At 32.8% G+C, this 12,514-nt stretch overlaps 1 long non-coding RNA gene across 2 annotated transcripts; it reads right to left on the bottom strand.

Annotated features, from left to right (window-relative positions):
- Positions 1-4,979: 4,979 nt before the first annotated feature.
- LOC100854396 (uncharacterized) lies at positions 4,980-12,381 on the bottom strand. Of its 2 annotated transcripts, XR_786416.3 has the most exons (3): positions 11,851-12,381; positions 5,431-5,483; positions 4,980-5,257 (listed from the first exon to the last, which is right to left on the bottom strand). It is a non-coding gene; the product is annotated as an uncharacterized LOC100854396 (long non-coding RNA). The 2 variants fall into 2 exon arrangements; XR_002030588.2 differs by having other exon boundaries at positions 4,980-5,483.
- Positions 12,382-12,514: the final 133 nt, after the last annotated feature.

The following is a 12,514-nucleotide window of genomic DNA, read 5'->3' as shown; positions in this document are numbered from 1 at the left end:
TCACATAATAAAAGAATTTGTTACTCAAATATGGTAAAAGTGGTCTTGAAAGGCTGATGACTATCACCTTATTAGAATATGGATAACCAGTACATAGGGAGACCATATATAGTGGATAGCAAGTCACAAACCTAAACACTTAGTTTCTCATTATAATATAGATAAGGTATTGGATTGTAATTAACTCTCTATAATGGAATGTTAAGTTAACTTTAAAATTGGATTATAAGGGAACCAATATTGTTCTATGGTCCCTATGGTCCCCACTCGAGCTCATATTCCTTGATGACACGATTTATGAGGGTTGTATAGGTTTTAGTGCACTTGTGTGTATAAGGGCAATTTGGTAATTATATAAAATTATACATGGGTAAATAAGCGGTATTTTTGGATTGAGCTAATTGATTAATTGGAACCCTATTGAGTTAATTAATCAATTAACAACCTTTATGAGTTAAATTGAGCAACCCAAGCTCATAGTTGGCTTAAAGGCAATCTTGTTACCTCTCTCTTTAGTCCAAAAAAAAACTTTAACCTCCAACCCAAATATCTCCATCATCTTTGTGCCTAGACTCAATGAGTAGTATTGTATTTACAAGATCATATGTAATTTTGGAGCATTCTACACCAACAAGAATCAATTTCAGAACATCCAAATCCCAAATATGGTACTATTCTCTAGATCTATGGTATTTTTATTAGTTTTGAATGTCTAGTTTTCCATTGTGTGATAGACCTACAGAGTTTAGGATAAGATTTCATGCACCTTTATGATCCAAGGCCTAGGAATGGAGCAATCTAGAGTTTCCCAACAACCGGTATCAAAGCCCTAAATTTGGTTATTACGAGTTAAATCCATTCTAAAGTGTGTTCACTTGGTTTTGCAAGATATGTTTATTCATCTCATGGCCCAAAAAGATGAATGAATGTCAATATGATGTTTATAATTGTGATTGAATAATTAAGTTTCTTCTATCTCTGGATTGGGTGGTACATTTAAAAGCATAAGATTTTTATATTTCAATCTAAAATTTGTTTCTTTTTCATAAATAGATTGTAAACTCCGTTTTTGGAGGAGCATATGATTTTCTCTTTGGATTTTTATCCATCTATGTTGACCCAAAGTGGAGATTGAAGTTTCTATGCATTCAACGACATCCATGATACAAAAAGTCATTTGAAAAAAAGTTAGTTTTTCAGTGGAACAATGACCAAAAAAAGATGTAGAAGCAATCTCGGATGCAAACCTATGGGGTTGCAGCACTCAAGCGCTCAGATTAGCACTCAAGCGGTGGCATCGAGCTCTCAAGCGTCTGGATCAGTGCTCAAGCACTCCTTTCAATGGACTAAGTGGGTATTCAATGCTCCTTCAAAAAATTTGGGATGATGGTTGTTTAACGCTTTTGAGGTTTTTATTGTAAGGTTTCCTTATTTTGTAACCCTATTTTTGGTTGCAAGGATTTTTAGTGATATTGATTGTTTTATGCAATAGGATCCCTAAAGACCATACAAAAATATATTTGTTTTAATTATTTCCTTATTTATTATTTTATGGTATTATTATTTGTTGCATGTATGACATGAAATAAAATATTTTGGACTCTTATGGAAAATAAATTTTCATAAAATATTTTTCCAAGTTTATTTATTCAAATTGGAAGTTTCTAATTATAAATTATTTTTTATTTTAGAATTTTTCTTATATTAAGTGATAGGTGGTTCTCCAAGCTCTTGGACCCAAAGAGTATGGTGATCCTTTAGGCTCCATCTTGAGAGGAGGATAACACCAATTCCTTCAAGCCTCCATTCTTGAGAGAAAAAAAGACCATGTCTAAGGAAAGTTCAAGGATAAAAAAAAATAAAGCAACTCTATTTTAACACAAACATTCTAATTTAGGAAATAAATAAAAGGTTTGACAATTGTCATGATAAAGAGTTTATTTGAAAAAAAAGGTTACCAAGGTATTTTGGAATTTTTAGTAATGTTTAATTGCTTTTTAGAAATAAATATTTTTGAAAGTTTTTCATAAAAAATATTTTATATCGTTAAATGTTTGTTTTTTTTTATGGAATAAATTATTATGAAAATTAGTTTCCATATTTGTTAAATTGAAAAGGAAAATCTTATCCAAAATTAAGAAATCCATTAGATAATGTTTTAGATTTTTTAATAAAAATAAAATCATAAAATCTTATCCAATAGATCTTACTATTCTAGTTTAAATCTATCATATTCATAATATAAATGATAATAAATAAAAGAAATCATTTACCATTGAAAAAATTAATTTGCAATATCCCAAATTTTTATATAAGAAAATTTTTATTTTTCTAAAAAAAATAGTAATATAAATAAAATAATTAAAAATTATATTAAATTAAAAATAATTTAAAAAGTTAAATAACCTCAAGACTACACAAATAAGTTACAAAAAATAATTACATTTGACTAGACCACTAATATAAGTATAATTAAATTGGGAATGTCCACATGTTACACTTAAAGGACAGTTTGGTCATGAAGAGTCGAACACTACAAGATAATAAGGATATAGGTAAAATTTTGATGGCAGCCAAGGACGGTTTGGTCACATCCTCATGTAGATAAGAATATTTACGTCAAGCCATATTTAAAGAGAAAATACAAATGAGGAAAATCTAAATAAATAATTTTATAAAATTGAATTTATATCAAGACACTTTTCATAATTTTTATATCTACCACATACTCAAAAAAATTAAATTTATAGTAAAAGTGTTTCTTTAAGAAGTATTTTCCACAATTCCATAACATTAAATTTATACTAAAAAATAATTTTCTATAATTTTTTATCAGTTATATACATTAAAAAAAATGAATTTATATTAAAAATGTCTCTTGAGAAGACACTTTCTACAATTTTAAGATTTTTTCACGCAAGAATCTAATATGACCCAAATTGACGTAAATTATTTTCTAATATGTTGTATTTTAAAATTTTATTTTTAAAAGTACCGTACCCTTATAAAAAATCTAGGATCAAATCATCCATTGATTTAAAACTCTTGAATTATTGTTTAGCAACTTAAGCCTCATTGATTTTGACCTGTGAAGTTTGGGGATTTTGAAAGAATCATATTATTTTTGAAAAAATATTTTTTATGAGAAGTCAAATAATTAAAGTAGCGAATTTTAAGATTATTTTAAGAAAAATAGCTTTAAATTTAAAATGCATATTACAACCAAATTTTCAAATTATTATTGATTTGAAAATATATTTTCAGTTGATATAAATCCTTAATTATTTCTATAACTAGCCATTAATACATCTTTTAAAAAAGTGGTACAAATATAAAAAAATAATAAAAAATCCAAGAATTACAGGTTAATTATGAATATATTGGTTAGAGTAATAGTAAAATTTGAAATATGATGATTCTACAATTGTAGGAGAAGATTTTTCAAGTCTTTGCAAAGCATATAATACAAAATTAATTAGGTAAAGTAAATTTAATACATGAGAATCCGTGCATATACGTCAAAAATTTAATTTACAAATATAATGAAAAGTGGTGTATATATCCAAGCCATATTTTTAAATCCCTAACACTTAATACTAAATATAGAACAATAATAAAAATAATTTCTTATTATGGTTAGTGGAAAATTAAAAAAGGAAAAGGCAAAATAAAAATTCAATTATGTTTTTTTTGTTCTCATTAATCATTTATTACATATTATTATTTTGTGTTTAAAATATCTATAAATAATTAAAAAGATTTGATGAAGTCAACACGTTAAAGAAAAAAGAAATATTTGGTTAAAATGAATAAAATATTCCTCAAATTATGAATCTAACCCTTCTCATATTTTTTTTTAGTAACTTATTTTTTATATAAATATCCTTAATCATTTCAAAAATTTACTAAAAAAAAAAGTGATTGTTTTAACAAGAAAACAATAAAGTACTATTCTCCAAAAAGAAGGATGGAGGTCCAAATTTCTAAATTTGGGTTTTCAAAAACCCCTTTTATTTGATAGAATACCCTTTTAAGTGGAAGTGTTAAAAAATAAATAAATAATTAATTAATTAATTAATTTAAAAAATAAAAGTAAAAAATAAAAAAACCATGATGATGAGTTCTTTGACTGGTCTGGTCGTGTCAAAGTAAAAAGAAAAAATTTATGAAAGTTAGCACGAGAGGAGGGTTAGTGAGTAATTTTAAAATTTTGATGATTTTCAATGATAGTTTTTTAGGATTATTTTCATCAAATGTATTTTGAAAGTAAAAAAATCAAACTTCTCAAAAATATAAATTTTTTGAGGTGATACATGATTCTCCAAACCAAAAAAAAAAAAATGTGCTTCTCTAAGCCTTTCCAGCTACTGGGAAATGCTACAAAGACCTAAACGCCACAAACCTCTTCAACATAGAAGTCCAAAGTCATACGTGGAAACTGAATGTGAATGACAAAATTCATACGATACCAAACGAAAAACAATTTGATGTTTTCATTGAAAATCACTTAACCCCTAAAACAAATCTGTATTAAAAAAAAACTAAGATGTCTCCAATAGGAGTCAACCCTTCTCTACCGTCCATATGTTTGATTGAAAAATTTTAAGGACAATATCAGAAAAATATTGAAAAATAAAATATAAAATTAAAATCAATAAATTAGTTTTATATGTTTCAACAAAGTTATTTCACTTTTTTTTTCTATTATAAAGATTAAATAATTTAAATTACATAAGTTTTTAATTAATTTTAATTATATTTAATTTTTTATTTCAATTTTCTACCATAAAGTAAATGTAAAATAAGAATCATTTTTTTAATATTTTTTCCCTCAGTAAATATAGCCTAGATCTTTTGTCGTTTTTCCTAGATACAAACACCCATTTGAATTGATTTTCAAGAATCCAAAAGCACTATTTTAACCTCAATAAAAGCTTTTATCCTTGTTTAGAGAACTTATGACCTTGAAAAGAGCTAAATCAGGAAAATGTTACTTCGTGTAAAAGGGCTTAACTTCCAGCTTCCAGCGAAGCCAAAATAAGAAGCTATACCAACAAGCTCAAAGTCCAAAAGCTTCAAGTCAATAGCAATGAGCAATTATTAAATGCTATGTTACCTTATGGCATGTTTATTTGCACGAAACAGTGAATTTCAGCCTCCTTGTTCAAAGCAGACTGGTTCCTCCAACAAATCCAACCTTCAGAATTTTGTCAAAAGGGATGTTTTAGAATCATCAAGCCTCATTCATTGCTTCAACCTGACTTCAATGACCAGAACATTTTCAATAAATCCAAAATCCCTTGCTCAAAAGGAGAAAAACAATATCCAAATCAAAGGGCAAAAAATTCAAACAAGAAATCTGTATCACATTGACAGATAATTAGAAAGAATGAGTATATCCTGTTCCAAGATAAACAGTATAATGTGCACCTGTTGTGACAAACCTGATCCTGCCTTTAACAGCCCACAAGAATGAACCAATTCTGTAACATGCCATATCAAACCAGCCATGTCAATCAATATTTAATCGAGAAAAGAAGACCAACTATTTCCCATTATTGTGCAACAAGAAATTTTTAATTTGTCATAAATGTGTTAATAAAATTAAGATTCTCTAAAATCAAGTTCACTGTGCATTGACTCCATGGACATAATCATCGACTAAGAAAAGATAGTGAAGAATAAACAAGGTTCTTTAAAATAACTCCAGCTTAAATAAAGAACTTAACTCTTTTTGCATCTAAGCTCTATGGATTATCACGTCTGATACGCCATGAAAATATTTCTGTCCATATCCACATGTCATTGGCACACTTCTAAAACTTTTGAAAATGCAGTGTGAGATCCAATAGGGAGTTCTGTATTTCAAGGTGGTATGACCATGATCATACAGTACTTCTAATGTTCACTATATATCTGGTCTTAATTTTAACACAAGAAGAGTTGTCCTTCAAAAAATGAGGGAATATGAGTGCCCCTGCCTGGCTCAACTGGCAAGTGGCAGGAATGGGGTTGGGATGCAGAAGGTTCTAGGTTCTATTCCCAACAAGGAAAAAAAAAAGCAGGATGTCCAATACAAATAGTTGCAAACAAATTTTTCAAGAGGACCTGGCATGATATGTAACAAGAGAACATCTAACTCATATTCCCTTTTTTTTTCCATGTCGAAGACTGATAAAAATACACATTTCAGTCTCAATTTGGATTTCATGTCCCCTGCCAGTTGAACTTGTTTTAAGTTCATCACAAACCATTGCAATTTCTGTCCTTTATCACCCTATGTGTTCCTAACACAATCCAGACACTGGCCAAACTACTAATTTTGAGTTGAATTCTTACTTGAATTCAATTGTACTTCCATGGTTCATGACTTTGAAAATAGAAGGCACATCATAAAATGAAGATAGATAATTCAGGTTCTTTAAGATCCAGAAATTGAAGCCACCCACATTTACACTTCATTTGGTTCTTAGAAGTAGGAAGTTAAATAGGAACTTAGGAGGGAATCTCAAATTCCTCTTGTTCAGTTAAATTGTGGATCTCACAAGGTCTTTTGTATGATTTTATACCCTTATTTGTTTCTAACTTTTTAGAAAACAGTTCTACTTTTCTTAAGAAAATTTTGAATAACTTCATATTAGTGTTTCACTATTTCATTGGTAGAAGAGAGTTGAAGAGTAATATGGTCGACAAGGTAAAATGGAATTAACACATGGGAACACATGAGAACAAAGATGTAGAAGCAATTCTTACCATTGGATTATGCTATGCAATTGTATAAGTTGTACTCATTAAGCAAAAGGGCATCTCAATTGCAGAATACACCTTTGAGGTTGATAATTTCTCAATTTGAGGGTGATGAACAAATGATGTCTCATTACATATTGAATTCATCAATTAGAGATAAGATGGGAATGGTTCTTTTGTTCAACCTGGAAGAAGCTCAACTACAAGCCTTACAGTAAAAAATAAGGCATGGGGTTATGGTGCAAGAAAAACTTTATCCAAGCACCTTAATGGTTAATCATAGAGAAATATAGTTGCTATGCACGGCGATCAAAGTGATCAGAAAGTTAAAACGAATCAGCAGGGGAGTACCATCACTAATTAGACCAGTTATCCTTATTGATAAGGGTGGAAAAGGGAAAAAATACATAAGTTCAAAATGCAAAACAACCCTACTACAAACTATTCAAGATAACACAATACATCACAAATTCGTTGTTTCACTTGTGTAGAAAAACGACACACTTAGACCACAATGATATTTTCTCGATGCAAGGAGGATCCTTGGTGGTGCACCAAGTATGACAACACCAAAATTTGAAGAAGAAGAAGAATGATATGATATTTTTCTAACAAGTGCACCTTTGGCGGCAGTAAGGTATGCAATTTTATTCTTGATGGTGATAGTAAAGATGATATTGTTTCACAAAAGGCTGATGTAAAGTTGAAATTGACTATTGAAAGGCATCCACTTCCTTACAATATTGCACGGTTTTGAAAAGGGAACAAGGTGCAAGTTATTTCTTACTGTTCAAGGTTCACTATAGGGGACACTATTAATGATGAGGTTTGATGTAATGTTGTGTCTACAAATTTTTTATTCTATTGGAAAGACCATGGTTGTATGACAAAAACACTGACCACTATGCTAATTGAACACATGCATTCCAAATAGATGGAAAGAAGGTAGTATTGAATCCTCTTGAGGAAGAAGTAGCTAATACCTTTAAAAAAACCACTTCATCTCATTCTAATTGATGAATTCAAGTTCAAAGGTAACTGGACATCATTTGTTCATTACTCTTATTAAAATCTACTCAAATAAAGAGATTATCAAACTCAGAGGTGTATTCTACAACTGGCATACCTCTTGGTTTTAATGGTGGAACTTCTTATACAATTCCATAGCATAATCTAATAATAAGAATGACTTCTGCATCTTTGCTTTCATGTGTTCCCATGTGTTAAGTTAGCACCGTTTGTTTTTTCATTTGAAGCCTTAATAGTGCATATTTTTAGTACCATGTGATTTTTAAGTTAAATCTTATTTGTAGACATTTTGTTTGATACAAAAAGTTCAAAACTATAAATTTTATATCAAATTTGAAGTATGAATGACATTCTTATGTCGATTTCTAATTAAATTTCAGACAAATTAAGGCATGCTAAGGCTTCAAATAAAATAAAAAACGTCACCTTAATCCTAATCCTAAATATAATGGAAAAACAACCCTAATCATAATTGAATTATTCCTAAAAGAAAAATATTAAATAGAAGTCTAGATAAAGTAGAAAATGAATATAATCAAAACCTAATTAGAATTAATAACCTAGACACATGAAAACCTAATGCAAGTGAATTCTTAACACTAGAACAATCATATATTTAATGCACCAAAGTGGCCTAGCTTACCATATTTTTAAATCCTCCTACATCACAATACCCCTGTAATTTTTCATAGCTAAGAGCTTCCAAACCACCATTTAAGTCAAACCAAAAATACAACTAAGACTTTAAACTAGAGAAGCAACATACTTATTAGAGGTACCAGATGGTTTAGGTCTTGAGAGCCAATAGACACCGGGAGGTCGAATTGATCCAACAAGCCATATGTTGAACACAACCCTGGGTAAAAGTGCTTGAACCATGTGCCCAAGGTTTAATCACCCTGAAACAGTAGATCGTCCAACAAGGTACACTTACCATCTCGAGGCTTCCAGACGAACACCGAGGCAAGAACACTGGAGATACTGAGAAGCACCAAATGACCTATGGCCCGAATCAACAACATTCCTTTCTAATCACAAGCACCCAACCACTATCCAAGAAGAAAGTTTCCCAATTGACGGCTAAAGCATCAAAGCACACCAATCTAACTAATGGCCAAGCCTAGCAACCAAAGCATTTGAGTTCGGTCACAACAGTTCAACACAATTGACCACCTAACATAATTGACCACCAGGTCTCCTCAACTACAAAAACCATTGAAAACCTATTACATGTTCCACTTCCAAGAACATGGTGTCGATGTCTCTCTCTCTCTCTCTCTTGCCAACAAAGCTAAGGACTCTAGAAACATAAAAGTCACCTCTGACTTGGTACAGCGATGTCAAAGCTCGGTCAATGACAAGTCCCATCAATAAGAGTCATCCCTAACAACTTATTAGGGGACTCTTAACATATGCAGAGAGCCAATAACGAACTCTACACAACAACCCAGGCATGACTACTTATTTGCTCCTTCACAAGGAGAGAGTTTACCGTTTCAATAACCAATCATAGCATAATAAACGAAGACTATTTAAGCAAACCTATGACTCTAAGAACAAGAGGTTTGATCCCACATGCGCTAACTAATATTAGTTTTCAGCTCTCCTTCATCCCTCATGTTAAACCTAGGCTAATCCCATTCTTACCAACCTCTGTTCAATCAAGTTTTAACTTAACCGTCAGAGAGGCATAGACGGGTTCACCCCAACTAAAAATTGGTATAGGTGCTAGGTAGTTGAAGCAAACAAATGGGTCAATCACCGTTTCAAGGAAAAGTATTGTTCTATGAGATCATCCAAGGACCTAACTTTGGAGTTTGAGCACCAACAATAGGTGACATCTATGGGAATGGACAAAAAGCCAAAAGCCCCATGGCAACCACTCGCGCAGCCAACAACATAAATGAAACACAAATCCCAATCCTAACATTCAAAGATAGGTTGTTGCAATGCAAGAAACAATGGAGGCCCTAGAGAACGAGCATTGGGCACATTTAGCATAGTCATGTAGACACACTAGCTATAGTTGGACCCCCAACCAAACTGGGTGGACTAGGCGCAATAAGGCACAGAATGGAACTTATCACACCATGCTTGGAAGCTAGCAAGCACACAACATGACTAAACCAACAACAACCTTGCTTGGCCACAAGAAGTTAAAATTTTTGCTAAACCATTATAGGAGGCATACAAGTTGAGCCAAGCAACAAGAATCATCAAGGAGATGTTGAACTTCATGGAACGACTAGAGCAATAGGAGAAGGACACATTTTCACAAAGGTAACTTAGTGTTGTTGCATAGAGTTGCATTAATAATTTCACAAACGACTTGGTCAATGCCTCTAAAGCACCTAACCAAGCTCATAGCCCAATCGACCTAAGGCGTGCCCACAAAGCACCTAGCCAAACTAATAGCCCTCCCAACCTAGAGGATGCCTCTAAAGCACCCGACCAAGCTAATAGACCATCAACTTAAGGCATGCCCAGAAGCATCTAGCCAAGCCATAACCTTTCAAGTCAATAGGATGCTCTCAAAGCACCTAGCTCAGCCCATAGCCCAATCTGCCTAAGGCGTGCCTAAAAGCATCCAGCCAAGCCAATAACCTTTCAAGTCAATAGGATGCTCTCAAAGCACTAGCCAAGCCCATAGCCCAATTAGCCTAAGGCGTGCCCATGAAGCACCCAACCAGGTTGATAACCTTTCAGGCCAATAGGATGCCCTCTAAGCATCCAACCAGGTTAATAATCTTCCAAGTCACTAAGATGCCCTCAAAGCACTCAGTCAGGCCCATAGCCCAATTGGCCTAAAGCGAGCTCACAAAGTACCCAACCAAGCTAATAGCCAACCACTAGGATTCTTATGAGCACCCAGCCTTTGGGACTGACAGGATGTATCCAAATCACTCAGCCAAGCTAATAGCCCTTAAGGCCACTAGGATGTCTGCAAAGCACCTAACTAGGTTGATAACTCTTCAGGCCAATAAGATGCCCCTAAAGCACTTGACCAAGCCAATAATCCAATCAGCCCAAGGCATGACCACAAAGCAACCGACCAAGCCAATAGTCATTTAGCTTGATAAGATGCCCTGAAGCACTGACCATGTCGATAGGGTGCCCATAAAGTACCTGGCCAAGTTGATAACCCTTCAAGCCTATAAGATGACGCCCATGAAGCACCTGACTAGTCTTATATCCCCTCAAACCACTAAGACGCCCACAAAGCACTCAATAGGCAGATAGCCCTCTAGGATGATATGAAAATGAAAATTACTTTCAAAAATAACATTCTGTTTTCATTTTCTTTGCTTTTATTACATTTCTACATCTCCTCAACAAACACACAATTCTAAAAGAGTAGCACTCAAATAAATAAAATCTCACATATAAGTATTAAAAACACTAATTAATTCACTATCTACAAGAGCAACAAAGAATGATTTCAAATTCAAAGTCATATGCATAAGAACAATTCAACAAGATCAAAATGATCATAGCACGGCCTATCAAATAGGGTAAAAGCATATGAATTTATAAAATTGAAGCACAAACAATTTCAGAGAAATAAAAACAAAATCCAGTGGGAAATTTCCAATTTTCAGAATTGAAAATCATCATGCTATAATAACCAGTGCTATTGATCCTGTCATGATGAAGATCAGAGTCACTGCTTGCTCCACTGTTCTTCTAGGCTTCATTGCCGCTTCAAAGAATTCCCACTATCAACCAATTTAAACTCACATACACAAAAGAAAAATAAAAAAAGAAACAAACAAACAAATTAGAGACCGAGCAATATATATATATATATATATAGATATCATTTTACCATCTTAGATTCCTGGAAGAACAGAGAAAAAAGAAAGAAACTGAAAGTTTGTGGAACAACTTCTGTTTTAAAAAATCAAGAATTTTTTACAGTTCAAACACCTTCTCGGCAACCGAACAGATCAAAATAGACCACTTATTGTACTCCATATTCTTGGAATTTCAGAAAACGTTCTCACAAACCTACCAACTAAACAATTATTATCTTGCTGGAAATGAAAACGTTTCAAAAACTAAACTTATGCGTACTGCCTGCATTGGAGAGGGAGAAGGGAACCCTAATCAATCCGACGACGGTGAAGTCACAGGTATAGCATTTTCCATGGTTCGTGACCATGGTTTTATCACATGAAAATGACGAGCCATGTGTCTGCATTTCACAGCCGCTGCATGCGGTTTCAAGAGAAGACCGAACAGCATTTCTCCTCCCAAAAATTCAATCGATATCAGAAAATTTGAGGTTTTGAAAAAACGAAAATGATCACCAGAATTTTCTCGGCACCCAAACAGGACTCATCATTCTAGAAAGAAAAAAAGACATATATGAGAAAAGACACAATCGATAGTCCAATAAAGCAATTGTTCCACCATTGCCCAGGAGAGAGAATATTTTGCGGATCCTGAAGAGCCTCAAGAATAGAAATGAAAACCAATATGAATAAAGAAAAACGAAAAACCCTAGCCCTAGATTGAAGATGAAAGGGGAGATCTCATCAGGAAGATAGACACGATATCCTATGAGAGCGCCAAGTGACAAAGATTTGAATCTTGAGGATTTATATCTATGGTGGGGGCCTCGGCCTCGGCCTCTTAAAGTAATCATATCGAACGTGTGGGAAAGACACTCCTGCTTTTGCACGTACACATTATATCACTTGCAACCTATGAAGTTTATGGCTGGCTTGTCAATCAT

Source organism: Vitis vinifera, chromosome 8, assembly GCF_030704535.1.
Source record: "Vitis vinifera cultivar Pinot Noir 40024 chromosome 8, ASM3070453v1".
NCBI lineage: Eukaryota > Viridiplantae > Streptophyta > Magnoliopsida > Vitales > Vitaceae > Vitis > Vitis vinifera.
The sequence above is the reverse complement of the archived record's forward strand: the minus strand, read 5'-3'. Positions and strand labels throughout refer to the sequence as shown.